Source organism: Penaeus vannamei, chromosome 26, assembly GCF_042767895.1.
Source record: "Penaeus vannamei isolate JL-2024 chromosome 26, ASM4276789v1, whole genome shotgun sequence".
Taxonomy (NCBI): Eukaryota; Metazoa; Arthropoda; class Malacostraca; order Decapoda; family Penaeidae; genus Penaeus; species Penaeus vannamei.
The window spans coordinates 28,024,594-28,036,558 of NC_091574.1; the positions used below are offsets into that span (position 1 = coordinate 28,024,594).

Consider the following 11,965-nt stretch of genomic DNA (forward strand, 5'->3'; position numbering starts at 1 on the left):
AGGAGACTGCAAGATATCATAAAAAAAATTTACTGAAGGTAACAAACATCTGAACCATACAAGAAAATCAAAGCTGTAACATAGGACTATATTACAGCTGCATGAACTTACCAGTTGATTTACTGGCATACTGGTGTGTAATCTTATGGAAGTGTTGTTAGGATCATGCAAAGAAAATACTGACCCCGTTAATGAAAACATGTGGGTTGCCCTTGCATCAGTGACCAACTGATTACATTTTGGTGATAATCCACTGTGGACCTGCATCCCAACCAAAAATGAAATTATAGTAATATAGTAAGCCAGGATTAAAGTGCACTGTTAGATGACTGCACATGCTTTCTTTTCTTATCATCATCGTTTGTGACTGCTTCTTCTCTGACTGCGTATTTGCTAATTTTTTTATTACTATTATTTCTTAATATGCTTTTTCTACTCACCCACCCACTCACTCTAGGGTAGTCTCTTTTTTCAATAAAGATATTTTGTTTATAATGCCTACATTCTATAATCATCTCAATAGTGTGTTTTGACAGCCAATTACATAGTTTCTGTTGATTCTTGCAGAGACAAAAATGCTAATTGGTACCATCTTACACAGAGAAGTATTCAACAGATTTTCAAGTATAAATATTCTCAACAATACTATAAGCTTTCATTATTTAACAATCAGTCAAATAACAAAAAATCAATTATTCTTGTCTTTATAAAAATTTAAAGTTATCACCTACTACACATCACATTCATATAAACATACATTTTTTTCTAAATTAATATTTACACACTTTTGCTTATTGTCATATACTTTTATGAGTTTTTTTTTTTTTGGGGGGGGGGAGGAATCAAACTTTATTATTATTACTTTAAGAAAAACATTGGAAGAAAAAAATAAACTTTATTATACTAAAAAAAGGTTGAACAAAATAAAAACATGTGAAGTCTCATATATTTTTTTTTCTCTTTCCTTTGATCTCTATCTTTCCTTCCTTTACTTTTCTCTCTTCCTCTACTTCTTTCTTGCTTTTGCAATTATTGGAACAGGTAGCATAGTGTTTGCGGAAGATTTATCCAAAACAGAGGATAAAAAACAGAAAATGAAAGAGAAATACTGATAATCATACAACCTAGCATCCTGAGTCGTTTTCTCTTTGTTCTTCCAATGTATAGTCTGAAAAATAAAATATGTTTATATTATATAGATAGCTCATTTTTTCTCATTCATATGCATCAGCAAAAACAACTTAAAATATGAAACAGATTTGTTACAAAGATATTTCTTGAGAACTAATTATAGCTAGTGCACATGTATCTAATTCATCAAAAAACTGATAGATAAGTTGTGACTATTGAAGAAAAACAAAGCACCAAGAAAAACATCACATACTAAATTAACAATTTATATATATGAAAAAGAAAGAAAATAAATATATACCTATACATAAATACTTCTACATAAAAAAACTTAAACATCATGCAATACATAAATCAATAAACAAGAAATCAATTCAGAAGATTATATCATACAGTTTTCAGAACACATCAAATTTGTTGCAACCCCTGAGTAACTTACTTCTCAAGTGCTCTCATCCTTTAGATATTCTGGGGATCCTGCCAGAGGCTACTCAGATTCTTTTCGAAAGCTTCTCTGTCCTGGGCAATGAAAACCTGCAAACATGACCAATGAATGTTATGTCATTAGGAGGACAAAACTGAATATTCCTTATTGTATTTATTACTTCTGTCCTATTTTTTTCTTTTCTTCTCTCATTCATTGATTCACTCTCTTTTGTTCTTTCTGCCTTTCTTTCTCTCTTCCCTTTCCTCTTTGCCTCTCTATTCCATTATTTCTCCTACTCTATCTCTCCTTTTATCTACTCAACTCCTTCCTCCTCCTCCTCCTCCCCTTATCTCTGCCTCTTTTCCTTAAGCTATACCTACAATCTAATTAAAAGGAAACATAGCCAAATGATCACAATTTATTTGTCGCCATGGTGTGCACTATCTGTTCAACTAGAAGAGGTTTTTTACTAATCTACTAGAGCCCATAATGCAGATGCTCAGATGCCAGTAACCCCACAGCTTCTCACAAACACTGGAGTTATGCAAGTGTATAAGCAACTTTTTAGCCTATCTGACACTCCTAAGGAAGGCTCTTCATACTGTAGCCATTTGTTCAGGAGTTTCAAATACTTGTATTGCATATAATTTGTGTAACTGTCTGGAATATTACTCACAGAGAAACTGCTTATTTTTCAAGTTTTAACTTGTAAATCATGAACTGATTTAATAATTATTACAATCATAAATAATACAAAAAAAGGAAAAATTTCACTTCCCACAATAAAAAGTTCATTATACATATAAAAACAACTAGAGTAGATAGAGCTCATATAATAAATACAAGACCATTCATATTTTGTCAAGGTGATAAGTGACCAGTTATCCACAACCCACAACCCTTGAAGTCCCTCCTCACCTTGTTGCCCATCCAACTATCCAGGTCATAGGGCAAGGGCAAGTGAATGACCCTGTCCCAGCCTCTGATCACTATTCACAGCTCCTGACTCTCAGGAATGCCATGTGCCTTCCTTAGAGCAGTGAGGCTTCCAGGGTCGGACTCAGGGGCATCCCAGTGGTACATGCTGCAGTAGAAGAGGGAGGTGAGCAAGGACTTGTCAGTGATGATGCTTGCTTGTGGGTGCTCTACCAGCATGGGGTTGCTATGGCCGTGTGCGTCGGCCTCACCAATCATGATTTGTCTTTCTTGATGGCCAATGGGATGAGAAGTAAGGAGATAAATTAATGATGATTGCGAGAAAGTTCACTTATGGACTATGATTTCTAGGAAAGAAGTAAAATGAAAAATCTAATGATTAACAAGAAAAGAATCATTTGTGAAACACTTTACGGAATTCAGAATCTGCGTCTTACTCTGTTGTGATCCTATTAGGAAGGTATTTCTTCTTAAGTTATGCTTTCTTGTATAGAGGGGATTCTAATGAACATTTTTTATGAACAAAAATTAAGATTCAGACAAATATAAATTGCAAAAATATGGTCTTTATATTCATATACCAAATGAGACAATTCACCATTTTTACTTCATGAGACAGACTGGGATCACTGTGATATATTAAAATCAACAGGAAAAATAACACATTAGAGAGTGGAATTTATGTACTCTGATTTTTGCATACTAACAATCATAAAAAAGACAACTAAATTACTTTCCACATAAAACTCATTGTAGCTTCTTCATTTTTTCTAAGCAAATTGTGGAAAAGAAAATTAAATAAAAACAATTACAAAACAGCTAAGTACGCTAAATATCATTTAACACATATACAAAGTAAAATATGATAAAGCCATTATAGTTCATGACAATTTACCCTCAAATTGACAAAGAAATAAGTTTATAATGATGTAAATGTTCCAAAGCAAAATCAGTTAAGTTTAATACATTAACCCTGGGTATGGCAAGTGAATATTAGCATAGGGTTATTGGCACTCACGAACAGTTTCCCCTGTTTCCACCTGACTCGTTTGGTAGTTTGTAGGCAACATTAAGCACCTAAAAGCTTAACTTCAATTTAAGTATTATTGCCTAAAAAATTAACCATAGAACTGATGCCGCTGCTATCGGAGGGAAACAAGCTCTGTCTAAGGAGCCAACGGCACAGGAATGGTCGTGATATGATGCCACCCACTTCTTTGTCCACAACAGTCATGGCATGTACATACATGTCACTTGGCAGAATGGAGTTAAAGCAATATAATCACTGCTATTTGAGTTAATGGACATAAATTTGTGCAGCATGGGACTTTGTTTGCATTTCCTGTAGTATAGGAAATAACAAATAATTTCATGAAATCAAATTTGTGTATGGCATCCATATAGTACAACATTTTGCTATCTTTACAATGTTGTATTGAAAGATATTGATTACATACATTTGAGGAGTACTAGCATATCACATACGGTTGACAAGAGACATCTAAGCATTGTGACTTCTAAATCACTGATTTGCCGTAAAAATTAGCTATTTTCTATTACTGCCTCAGTGTCTATTTATGCTGGAAAAATACCTGAGCCCTGTTTCATATAAGTTATTGAATGAAATGGCTCATATGACCTAATCTATAAGACTGATTAATTAAATTAATTTAATCAATTTAATCATGAATTTCCAACAAGGTTTACTGGTCATAATAGATATGCCAAGTTGCTCAGAATACATTCTTTTTTAAACCCTGAAATAATCAAAGAAATATCTCATCAAATTGGCTTTACATAACTGTTTGATATTTTTACATTATAAGCTTAAAAAAATAGAAATGAAATAAGCTTGTTTTACAAAAATCGTAAGAAGTATATTTAGGTACAATACAATCTTAGATACAATAACCAAACAAAGTTACTTTGAATGATTCCTGAGTAACCTAGACACAACCTGTAATTTACAATATATAGTTTGACAAAGTTGGGGTGAATTAACCTGCCACTGCACATTTAGATAAATATACAACTCGCAGCTAGGGTCCCAAGATATCATCCCAGGCACTGGGATCCAGACTCATGACATGATTAGGTGTCACTCTTGTCGGTGAAATTTTAGCCCTCATGTCATAAGACGGCACATAGCATCAATTGTTCAGAAAGATATCTTAACTACGATACTGAGATTAATTATATCCAAATAAACTACATCATATAAGGAAGACGGTGAAATTAACATCATAAGCCATAGCCTAAGCAGGCATTATAAAAAAAACAAATAGATATATAAGGTCATTCCATGTCAGTTCACCCAATGAGTTAAACACAACCCCCTCTAAATTTGAAGATAATAGATATACATCCTTTTTGTCATTTTTTCGAGAAAAGGGGCATGGCCGCCAAATTTCAGTCTTATAACTCTGTAACCACTGGCAACATATATATTATTTATATCATCTTTTGAGTGATTTTAGGTTCCATGACCTTTTGACTTACATTTTGACCTTGAAATTGACAATTTGGGACAATTGACCTTGTGATAATTTTCAATGAAAATAGTAGCCTAACATGTTCCTCACAACATATGAAAAAACTGGAGAGGAAATCTTTGTTGTTTTGGAGTAATATTACTTAGAAATTAGGATACCACCACTAAAATGATCATATGCTGGCTGTTCAATCTATGTACATTAAGCACATTCCACACACTGGCAATATCTATTTTCAGGTAAAAGTGACTGCTGGTCCAATTTTACACAATTCAGTGTAAAATATTGCCAATTTTTCCACAGAATCATTTTTCTTATAGGCTATTCTTTGTCTACAGGCCATTAAGAACACAAGCTGGAAATTCTGGCAATTTTCAGCTTGTGTTCTTTATGGAAGAGGATGTCAAGTATGGAGCACCAATCACATACCGTATATCAGATTCAGGAACCCAGCATTAACCATCCTTCGATGGCCAGTGAAAAGTTCTATCAGGTCCATGAGGGTGCATGAATTTTATCCTATAGTCACAAAATTCCTCTGAAACCACTTCCAAAAATCCGATCCATGGTAGTTCGTCATAAAGGCAACACACAAAATTCTGACAGTCTGTGAAAATCACAATTAATTTCAGTCTCTATATTCTTTCAGATCTTAAAAGATAATGATGACAATTCTACCAAGGCAGATGTAGGCAATATGAAAAAGCAAACACTATGAGTAAAAAATGGAGGATATGTGTGTGGGGTGGGGGTAACAAAGTTTCAATCATATTTGCAGGGGAATAAATAAACAACAATATACAATAATTAAATAAAAAAAAATTAAAAAAGGGTAAGTCATCAAATCAAACCTCATCAAATGAATGTGTTCCACTGCCTTTGGTGAAGCTCTCCATGATTACTTTGTTTTTCTGCATATCTTCCTCACTTAAATGATACACAGTGTGTGATTGGTGCTCCATACCTGACATCCTCTTCCACTAGGAACTACAGTATCTCCTGTGATGACATTACCAGAATTTCCAGCTTGTGTTTTAAATGGTCTGTTGACAAGAGCCTATAAGAAAAGGGATTTTGTGGAAAAATTGGTAATATTTTTTAACAGAATTGTGCAAAATTGGACCAACAGTCACTTTTACCTGATAATAGATATTGCTGGTATGTGGAATGTGCTTAATGTACACAGAATATACAGGATATGATCATTCTACTGGCGAGTATCCAAATTTCTAATTAATATTACTCCAAAACAACAAAAATTACCTCTCCAGTTTTTTCATATGTTTTGGGGAACACATTGGGCTACAATTTTCATTGAAAATTATCACAAGGTCAATTGTCCCAAATTGTCAATTTCAAGGTCAAAGTATGGGTCAAAAGGTCATGGAACCTAAAATCACTCAAAAAATAAAATAAATGTCATATTGGTATTCCCTGTAAGTTCCCTTTTACAAATATGCTCCATTTTTGAAAATCGGACCTGTGGTTAAAGAGTTATTGGACTGTGAAATTTGGCGGCCATGGCCTTTTTCACAAAAGAACCGTCTGTCTGATTGAAATAAAATTTGGGAATTTGGCTTTTCTGACTAGGAATTACATGAATATCTATTTTCTTCCAGTTTGGAGGGGGTGAGCTTTAAAATATTTTTTTGGGGGGGTTATCCTATAACTTTTGAACATAACCTTAATCAATAAGTTATCTTTAGTGGTGTTCTACATGTGAACAGGCCAGGACTACCACCCCATCCATTACTTTTAAAGCCACATCAATCAGCATGCACTTGTCCTTGTCAACAACAATAATAACAATAACATCAACAATAATAATAAGAAGAATTACAGGGAGAAGAGAGGAACAGCAACAGTAAGACCAAGGAAAGGAGCGAACAATTGAGGAGAAAACGGCAGAGCTACAACTCACTTCCAAGCATCTCTTCAGCTGACCAATTTCCTTGTCCCTGGCACTACACTGCAAATCTGCTGGTACTCCCTCGACCTGGATATCTGAGGAATTAAAAACCTTTTTAAAAATCTAATAATAATAATAAATAATAATAATAATAATCTCAACTGCTCAAAAGAAATCCTAAAGAGAATCAAATACTTCTACATACTTCTAGTAAAATTTGTAAAATAAATTGTCCTGCCTATGCATTCCCTTCCATTCACATCATTTAAAAAAAAACTGATATTTAGTTCAATATTTTGATTATCTGAGAGGCACTGTTGTAATCAAAAGTATAATTTTCATTTTATATAAAATATCAATACCATCACTTAAAGTACCAGTTCTTGTGAAGAACTATAGATAGTAGATTTTCAGGATGCATTGTTATCAGAAGCTACTACTTGTACTGGTTGTTTCCAAGAGCATCTATGCTAGAAGTGGTTGAGACATTACCACCTCTACTTTGGAAATTCTGCTTGGACAACTGCATCTCTGAAGATGTCTCGGTCAATGTACCTTCACACTAAAATCAAGAAAAAAAGATTAATTGCAACACTATATCAAAGGTTATTTAATCATTCACCAGAGGATATCTTATCTATGTGAGTGAAAAGTTTATACCCTCACAACAGGTGATAAAGACCACTACCAACAATGGTTAACAAAATTAAAGAAGCAGAAACATGTAAGCCTATACATCTGCTTGTGTTAAATCTCATTAACAATAAGTCAAAAAGGGGAAAAGGGAGAAATGCCTATATGTGAATTATCATAAATCTAATACGAGCTGAATATTAATGTACCGTTCCCTCTACTTCCTGGCTCACCCTTGAATAATGTCAATGTGCTTCTTTTCCAGTATTTGACAGATACCCTTTACTCATACTTGCAGTTGTTTAGGATGCAAAAGTAAGAGCTAGCATTTCACATACTATTAATGAATAATAATCTTGTACGTGGTGTTGACTGCACATCTGTAGGATCAAGAATTTTGCACACTAACCATTCTACAGGCAAGTTTTTACTAATCCAGTAGCTACTAAAAGGAGTGCTGGATTCATGAAAATGTCAAATCAGTGAAGCTTCACCACTACATAAATGCTATTAAAATAAATACACGCTGAAATATAAAGCAAATGAAAAAGATTGATGAATAACAAGTAAAACCATGTGATGCCTTCACAATGTAATATACTGTGTAAGTTTCCATGCAGCTATTCATATCAGAAGAAAATAAAACATAGGCTAGGTTTATGTTCAGGTGGTTTGGGTAAATCTCATTCAGGTTAAAATTCAATAAAGTGAAAATAATAAATAGCTGACAAGTAGCTTTCTGCATAAGCTGCAAAAAAACAAACAAACTTTGGTATAGGCAACCCGACCCACAATATTTTTTGCTAAATTCCATTACCACAAATCTAAAACCCTAGTTTAAAAAATACCACCAAAAGCACAACCCCTAGTGCCACAACGGCTTAATTTATGACTACCAAAGCACACTAAGCAAACCTCGTGCCACAGGGACTGAATCATGTTTATTGGCACTAACTGATATACAGCGATACTGCATTCGGAAAGCGTACATCATCTCAATATCAAATTAGCAACCCTCTGACTGAGGCTTTAAAAAATAAACAAAATTTGAATTTTAAAATTAAACTTCAGTTTTATTTTTCCACTGTATTATCAAGGTCTGGGAGGCAGGGTTTAGAGTGAGGTGATATCCACGAACAGGTTCATTATATCACTTCTCATAAAAATACGTAAATCACCTCCATAGGGAGTCTGTTACCTGAACCATTTTTTGGGGAGGGGGGGGGTGTTAATGTGAAAAGTGAAAACATTCAGATCCTACTTGACAGAAACTTGACTCAAATGTTTAATTTTTTCAAAATTGTATTTTCATTATCTTTTCTAATTTACTCATATTACAAAACCCTAACATACTTTGTTTCATTCTGTGATGTATGCCATCAGCATGGCATCATTAATCCTACTTTTCCAAAACAAATTTGAGTCCCATAAAAATAAGATCTCTAAGACATGTGTCGTTATATGGAGCTTATCACATAGTTAAATTCCAAATTTGTATCTTTTAACAACAAAGCTCACCTATCATTTACACATTCATACTAATTCCTTAACAAGTTGATAACAATGATCAAATTCCTTATCAAAACTGTTTCAAATAAACATACTTAATAACATCAAAGTCCCCCACATTTTAATTCAGTAAACACTTACATGCACAGCTAAATTATCCAAAGCTTGAGGTGTAGCGTCTGTTGCACCCCAATATGCCCTGTTCTCTGCACGACTCATCTTTTATACCCCTGAAAGAAAAACAGAATCTCAGTACTCCATAGGTAGAAAACAACAGCAGAACAGGTATAAACATGTAACTAGTTTAAGAGGTTGTCTACTGACATCAGTGTACAATCAAATTTTTTGGTGAGGGCTATACACTGTCCAGCCGGATAAAAATATATCTTTAAACTTTAAAGAGCAACATAAAGAATGAAGCAAAAATCTATTACTCAGATTATAGTACCAGGCTCCTATTAAAAATTTTCTTTGCTTTTTCAACTGTCATTAAACTTTGTGTGCTGGTGTCTCCCTGCTTATATAGATATATCTCAAAGTATTTCCGATACACTATATAAGCTCTGTAAATGTCTCAGAATCATAATAACTGAATTTAGAAATACCAGGATAAAATATAAAGTGAATAATCTTTAATCATTGTACACCAGAACAGAGATCCTTGTAGGCAGCTTCCCATGAATTCTTACAAAAAGCACAATATCACTTGATAGTAACAATAGCGGCAACAATGAAATCCTTAGATTTAGTACAGAGTAGATTTCATTAACTTTATTGACAATTTTTGTTCTAATGGGGTCTGAATTGTACCTACCAAACTGCAAGGGAGAACAAATAATGGAAATAATGTATGCAAATATCATAGGCAGAAATGAATGCAACTGCTCAATGTTTGCATGTGTTACCATGAAGAGGCCTCAGGCAAGATAGCTGGCTAAAAAGGAATGGCAGATGCTGAGGAGTCCTTGTTGTCACTTAAAAACAGCTAATGGAGATCACCCCACAACATTTGGAGGCAGGTTTAGTGACAGAATGAGGGAATACATATTATTGAAGTAAAAAAACACTTATTAGTTTCCCTTTAGTCAACGCATTCTAATATCAAAGAACAAATATATATCAATATAAAGAAAGATATGCTAAAAGTTGAACTTCATTATTCGTCAGAGAGGGTAGCACAGAAATAAAAACGGAAAATAACAATTTAAGACATGATTGATCATTTATCATACAATGACATACGATAAATCAGAAAAACAACAAAATCATCATTAGTGTTTAAATATACTTTAAAGCTGAACTGCCCTCACAAGGTATAGTGATTGTGGGTGTTCATTTGTTTAAAACCCATTTTCTCTGAATAACTATTATACCCCTTCCAGCTCTGGGGACCAAGCTTGTAACCTTTATCTCTGTACAATGTTTAATGTTTGAAACAAATAAATATGTTAGACATCAAAGGTCATATAGCACTATGGTGAAGTATTGTGTCAGAAAGGGTAAAGAGTTACAGATTAGGATAAAATGTGTTAGTAGGAAGATAAAATGATTAGTAGAAAGGGGAGGGTTAAGGGGGTAGGGCAATTAAGCAAACTGGTGTATATCTGTTACTGGGGAAGGTATAGGAATAATGTTCAAGGAAAACAGAGATGATTCTTGTAAAAGTAGGAGAAGAATCCGGGGAGAGGGATGGTTGTTAGATGTCAAAGATTAGAGGATGTTATAGGAAAGTATGGAAAAAAGGGAAAAGGGAAAGTAAATGAACTAGAGCAGGAAATAGTAAAATGGGAAAGGTTCAGATTGTCTTCAAGGGATTCTGGAGAGGAGTTGGGTGAAGAGGACTGAGCAAAAAAGGTTCTCTTATAAGGAGAAGAGAAGATAGATATCTGAGGAGCAGAGGAGGAAGGTCTAGGAAAGGATGTAGTATGAGAGGGTGGAATTGAACGTTTAGGTTGCCTGGTACAATAAATAAAATGATGAGGGGTAGGTATCGGTGAAGTGGTAGAGATTGGAGTATCTGGATTTAGATTGGAAAATGAATTTGACTGGGGAATAGGGTGAGTAGATGTAGGATGGGTTAGGGTATAGGGAAGAGATACTGAGGGATATGTAGAAACATCTTGTAAAGATGGTGGGGGAGCAGAGCAAAGGAATGTTTTGGAAGAAGTTGAGTGAGCAAAACCTCGTTGTCATTCTTCTTGTCTGGCCTCACGTAGAGTGAGGACTAGTTTGAATCTGATGACTGCTATTTAACATTTGAGCTTATAGGCAGGGCAGCTCCTATAAAATACATAATGTGAGTCTCCACAATTGGCACGTGTACATGAATGAGCACGGCAATTTGAGCAGTCATGACCATGAGGGCAGTGGGCTGTGGAGAGATAGTGTTTGGATGGGTGGCCAAAACACCAACATTTCTGACATTGACAAGGAAGGGGTCGATATGGTCAGACATGGTAGGACAATCCATGGTAAATATAGAGCTCATGGGGGAGGTCATGTCTACAGAAGATAATCTTGGCAATACTGACAAGGAACTTATGCTGGCCTTTGGGAAGAATAGTGGGTAATTTTCTATATTACCTCCGCCTCTCCGATATCGACGATTTTGGTATCGTTGGATTCCTCTCACTGTCCACATTGCAAATATATAGTTTTTATTGCGTGGAAACCCCTGTTAGTGACAAACTTTGCCCCAATAGCAGGGGAGGGCATGGAAGGTTCCAGGGAAAATGCGGGGTTGAATAACACTAATAATATAATCCACAGTGAAAATAACCATGGTCATTAACGTGACTTTCCATTGCAGAGGGCTGTGCCCCCTGCAACCCCCCCCCTGAGGGCCAAACCCCTGCCGAAGACACAAAATATCCCCCACGTATTCACAGCAGGATAGAGCGCACACGAACTAGATGCATCGCAGAAGAT

General features: G+C 34.9%; 1 long non-coding RNA gene across 2 annotated transcripts in view; it reads right to left on the reverse strand.

Moving 5' to 3' along the window:
- Window positions 1-881: 881 nt before the first annotated feature.
- LOC113805946 (uncharacterized) overlaps window positions 882-11,965 on the reverse strand; it is an 11,945-nt gene continuing 861 nt past the window's right edge. The window contains exons 2-8 of one of the 2 annotated variants that reach the window (XR_011399648.1): window positions 9,179-9,267; window positions 7,258-7,457; window positions 6,908-6,990; window positions 5,838-6,029; window positions 2,477-2,763; window positions 1,571-1,665; window positions 882-1,168 (exon numbers count right to left, since the gene is read on the reverse strand). This is a non-coding gene — a long non-coding RNA (uncharacterized lncRNA). The remainder of the gene's footprint in view (window positions 1,169-1,570; window positions 1,666-2,476; window positions 2,764-5,837; window positions 6,030-6,907; window positions 6,991-7,257; window positions 7,458-9,178; window positions 9,268-11,965) is intronic. The other variant, XR_003475741.2, reaches the window with a different exon arrangement.